The following is a 6,000-nucleotide window of genomic DNA, read 5'->3' as shown; positions in this document are numbered from 1 at the left end:
CTATCTGGTTTTTCCATCATTACTTCCTATACATGACGCTACTGGGGAAAAGCCTTCCAGAAAGCAGGCTTGTCCTGTCTGTGAGAATGATGATGACTGCAGAGGGACGGGAAGTGGCAAAAGTCCCAAGTGTGTCCGGACCGCGACTATTACCAAAATACACCTTTATCTTGAAATGATCTGAACTTGCAAAAGCAAGTCATTTGTATGCATGTGTTGTTGTTGTTGTTGTTTCGGCTGGTTTGTTCATCAAGAAGCAACCAGTAAACTTTCTGATTTAATCTGACATCATTTTCTCAAAGCATAGAAAGCACATAGTATAGAAAAGAGGGGAAATAACCAATTCAAATGAACAATGTTAATAAGGGTCCAGTTGTTAAGCTGATTAAAAATAAAACAGAGTAAATACAACTGAACAATAAGTGATTTGTTTCATAAATTGCTTCAGTAAACCATTAGCAGACTAAAACAGACTGCTGCAAGGAACTGATTCATGATGGAAAACAAATTTGTCTCCGTGAATTAAACTAGAAAGCTGTCAGCTTGTGGTGGTTTGCAGGGGACGTGGCAGCGTTGGAACATTTAGTCCTCTCTGAGCCGCTGCTTTGGTATGCACAGGGAGGACCAAAGGCACAGAGAAATGGACACGGACCGGATGGTGTTTGGCTACAGAGAGACCTCACACATGGCAAGGACAACCGTTTGCTGTCATCTCATGCACTTTGCATGAATTGAAACTCAATCGGAGCAGATTATAAAGCAACACAAATCCAAACATGGTCCCTGGAAAGCACTGTAAAACTTACTGGATTGAAAATAAAGAGCAAAATCCAGTGAGAAGAGACAAAAGGGGGAGAAAGCAGAAGCCCAACATCTCATATGATAGTCTGCCTCTGAACTATTGCAGGCTGACAGCACTCAGTCTCACATGATGAAATCTGTCATTATTTTGTGTTTAGTTGAAAGGAAAGGGTTTTTTGGATTATCCCAGGGCACAGTTCCAATCCTGAGACCCAAACACTTTTTTTTGTCTTTTTATTTCTTAAAACTTGATCAAGGTGGGGGTGGCACGGTGGTTAGCGTGGTCGCCTCACAGCAAGAAGGTCCCGGGTTCGAGCCCCGGGTTGTCCTCTATGTGAAGTTTGCATGTTCTCCCTGTGTGCTCCGGTTTCCTCCCACAGTCCAAAGACATGTAAATCAGGTGAATCAGCCGTACTAAATTGTCCCTAGGTATGAATGTTTGTGTATGTGTGGGTCCTGTGATGGTCTGGCGGCCTGTCCAGGGTGTCTTCCCGCCTGCCACCCAATGACTGCTGAGATAGGCTCCAGCATCCCCGCCACCCTGAGCAGGATAAGTGGTTTGGATACTGAATGAATGATCAAGGTAGTAGAAAGTAGGCCATGAATAGCAAGGCTATATTATGTGGTGGGGGGGGGGGGTCAAAATGTACATAAGCAGAAAATTAGGTGTTTATTTCTTGAACCTGATTACAAATGACCTAGTTTTCGGGTAGCACATTTATCACACAAATATTAATAATGTTGAAAATCATTATGAGTTATTGTGTTGTTATACAACACTGCTTTGAGCCTCCTGCTATCCAACAAACTTGTGTTGTATAACAACACTGCTATGTTGGACATGCGCACACACACACACACACACACACGCTCACACACATGCACACGCACACACACCATAGCTGTTATTATGGTCAATGAAGTTACTATCTGGGTTAATGAACACAATAATAAATGCGGGTAATACAAAGACCACAAAAAAGCATCATGATTCTGTTGTTACCTACCAAGGGAGGTTGTCAAGCCACTTTCTCATAATACAACGATATGAATCATATCTTTTTGAGCTGTCATTGCCCTGAAAAGAGCACCGTGAAGAGGAAAATTGCAGCTATTAGATCGTATCTAATATGACCTAAAATGAAAGAAAAAAAGGAATGATAACGTTTGTAATTATCAAGTGAATGGTGAAGGTTTTGCAAGAAACTGTGTCAGCAACAAACATTTGCAGATGAATGGGAATCGGAGACAACAAAATGCCGAAACACTGGCATCATAAATTAAATGAACACTGTCCATTTACACTGCTGTGTACATCTCCAACTCCCAACCATCACATTAGCAAATGTGTAAAGAATGATAAGAATGACAACAACATGTGGGGTTGGATGAGAGATCAGGATCGTGTTTCTTAGCTTGTGCAAGATCCAAAATGCGTGACGAGCGACGGTCAAGGAAAACATGTTTATTCGATGTCAAGTGTCTCTAAAAGGGAAGTCTCCGTTGGCTCAGTGGCTGGAACACGATGAGGCCCAGCGTCTCAAAACACACTGACCCTCAGCCGTCAAAACAGATAATATCCTCTTCAGGCTCTGAACTTCAACCTACATGTGGAGATGGGCGTACATGTTGTACGTTGTGGCGCTGCGGCCCAGTTGGCTGAGCTGCCGGATCTGGTCGACTTTCACTGAGGCCCATGCATGATAACCCTTACCAAAAATGAGTATACTTACAGTATATTTTTTCAAGTATACTTTAAGTTAAGTCCAAGTATACTTGTAGACTTATATTTATAGTATACTTGTAGCATACTTGCTAAAATACTAAATTCGGACCACTTGAAGTATACTATGAATATACTCGTATACTCATAGTATACTTACTCATAGTATACTTACTCAGAGTATACTCATAGTATACTTCAAGTGGTCCGAATTTAGTATTTTAGCAAGTATACTACAAGTATACTATAAATATAAGTCTACAAGTATACTTGGACTTAACTTAAAGTATACTTAAAAAATATACTGTAAGTATACTCATTTTTGGTAAGGGAAAAATGTATGCATATACAGGTGGTCCCGGGTTACGAACGCCCGACATACAAACTCCCGTACTTTCGAACCGACCTCCGTAAGTGTAATATTTGCTAGTAATATTTGATTTGCTAATGTCCCTTACGGCTTTCCGTAGCGCCACAACAAAGTCACGTGATGTACGTAACAACGTCAGTCGGAATCCGGTCGGTGAATAAACGCCCAGCACGAGAGAAGTCGTCCTTGCTTCATTAATGTTATAAGTTAACATAGCCAGACGGCACAGATCATTACATGGTGTCAGAGTAGCGGAGTTTAAATACCCAATATGGATTCGTACGGCGTTCCAGCTCCACGGATGGACTGGGAATCGGCGAACTTACCTGAAGCATGGAGACGATTTCGACAAACAACGGAGCTAATGTTCAAGGGCCCCCTGCGCGGGAAGAACGAAGAGGAGAAATGCAGCTACCTCCTGCTCTGGATAGGGGAAAAAGGGCGCGATGTGCACAACACTTGGACACTCAGCGGAGAACAAGCCAAGAAGCTAGAAACGTACTACGATAAGTACACTGAGTACATCACCCCCAAAGCAAACCCGATTTATGCCAGATATAAATTTCATGAAAAGATGCAGGGAGAGAGTGAATCCTTCGAACAATTTGTAACTGAGCTAAAGCTCCTAGTCAAAGACTGTGGCTACCCAAATGCCGACGAGATGGTCAGGGACCGCATCGTGTTTGCCACCAACTCACCCAGAGTGAGAGAAAAGCTACTTAGCCAGGGAGCTGAGCTAACGCTAGAAAAAGCCATAGATGTAGCCCGCTCACACGAGCTAGCAAGGCAATACTAAAAAAGCCACTGGCAGCAGCACCACCCCGGCTGCAACGGATGATCCTGGCGCTCCAAAAATACGACATCCAAATCATCCACCGCCCCGGTAAGGACATACCGGTGGCCGACACACTGTCACGCAAGTCAATAGAACACCACGACAGTGACCTACAGGAAGGGATGGAGGCCCAAGTGCACACAGTCCTCAGCAACATCCCTGTGAGCGACACAAGACTCACAGAAATCAAGCAGGAAACAGCGCAAGATCCACAGCTCACCGCACTCAGACGAGCCACACTCACTGGCTGGCCAGACACAAAGAAAAAGTGCCCGCCCAGCATCCAGGAATACTGGAACCACAGAGCAGAAATCTCAGAAATGGACGGTATCCTGTTCAAAGGTGAGAGAATCATTGTCCCCCAAAAGCTTCGCAAGGACATGATACAGCGCATCCATGCCGGCCACCTTGGCGTGGAAAAAAGCAAATGCCGAGCAAGAGACTTACTGTTCTGGCCTGGCATGGGGAAACAGATCGAGGATGCGGTAGCAGACTGCAGCATATGCCAAGAACGGCGCAGCGCAAATGCAAAGGAACCAATGATGTCACACGCCATACCCGAGCGGCCGTGGCAAGTGATAGGCACAGACCTATTCACATGGAACTCACAGGACTTCATAGTCACTGTGGACTACTACTCCAGATTCTTCGAGCTAGAAAGACTTTACAGCTGCACCTCATCTGCCGTCATCATGAAGCTGAAAGCAGCAATGGCTCGACACGGAATCCCCGAGACTATCATCAGCGACAACGGTCCGTGCTACAGCTCTGGTGAGTTCCGCAACTTCTCACAGACATGGGGTTTCTCACACACCACCACAAGCCCCCACTACCCACAGAGCAACGGCCTCTCCGAGAAGACTGTCCAGACGGCCAAACGCATCCTGGACAAAGCCAAAGCTGAGAACAAAGACCCCTACATGAGCTTACTGGAGTATCGCAACACACCGGTGGACAACCTGAAATCACCGGCACAGCTACTGATGAGTCGGAGGCTGCGGTCCATTCTCCCATCAACAGCAAAACACCTGCAGCCACAGATCGCCAGTCAGGAGGATGTTCACAAAAGGAGAGAGGTATGTCAACAGCGCCAGCAGGCATACTACAACCGAACAGCCAAACCTCTGCCCCACCTGCCCGCAGGCACACCAATCCGCTTCCGGCAGGAGGATGGATCCTGGAGACCTGCAACTGTGGAAAGACCAGCGAACACAGACAGGAGCTACCACATCCAAACCAAAGAAGGTCAGATCTACCAACGCAACCGTCAACACCTGCGACAAAGCAGAGTGAACACTCACACTACACACACACACACTTCACAGCAGACTGTTACCAGCGTTAACAACAACACACAAGCCCATCAGCAAGAGCATGCTGAACCTCCAGACACGAACAATCAGCGACAACCAGACACACAGCCTGGTTACACCACGAGGTCAGGTCGCACGATCAAACCAAGACAAATCCTTGACTTATGAATGTTAAAAAAAGAGAGAATTTTACACCAACCTGTACTATACCTGCTATGTTTTGAAAAGAAATATTTACAGCGTTCACTTACCTTATGTACCTACCTGCTGTTTGCAGTTACCAGTAATGAAATGAAAAAAAAAAGATGAAATGTTATTATGGTGTCACATTTAGACAGTGAAGGAAATGTTTTACACTACTTTGTTGCAGTCCAGTTATATGAGTTCCACTTTCATATTCTTTCTTATTAAGATTGTATTCGCTTATAAACGTGCTCAATGTGATCTGTATCTCTGCAGAGAAAGCAGCACTTTTCAGAAAAAGGGAGATGTAATATTTGCTAGTAATATTTGATTTGCTAATGTCCCTTACGGCTTTCCGTAGCGCCACAACAAAGTCACGTGATGTACGTAACAACGTCAGTCGGAATCCGGTCGGTGAATAAACGCCCAGCACGAGAGAAGTCGTCCTTGCTTCATTAATGTTATAAGTTAACATAGCCAGACGGCACAGATCATTACAGTAAGGCCTATTATTTTTTTTAAAAATCGAGTTACACACAATGTTTCGTACTAAAAACGGACGGACTACTTTGCGCGACGCTCAAAACACTGCGCATTTTAGGCAGTTCGCCAGCCCAAGGGAGAACAACGCCACACCGCCGTCGTCGTCGCCATTTTAAGTCGGATCACGTAAACATTGTTGTGTGTGTGTATGTGTGTTTGTGCCCCCCCCCCCTTTTTTTCTCCCCAATTGTAAAATGTACCCGTCCAATAGACCCTTTTACAGCCTACGTCA

Source organism: Lampris incognitus, chromosome 14 (assembly GCF_029633865.1).
Source record: "Lampris incognitus isolate fLamInc1 chromosome 14, fLamInc1.hap2, whole genome shotgun sequence".
NCBI classification, from domain to species: Eukaryota; Metazoa; Chordata; class Actinopteri; order Lampriformes; family Lampridae; genus Lampris; species Lampris incognitus.
Note: the sequence above shows the minus strand (reverse complement) of the source record.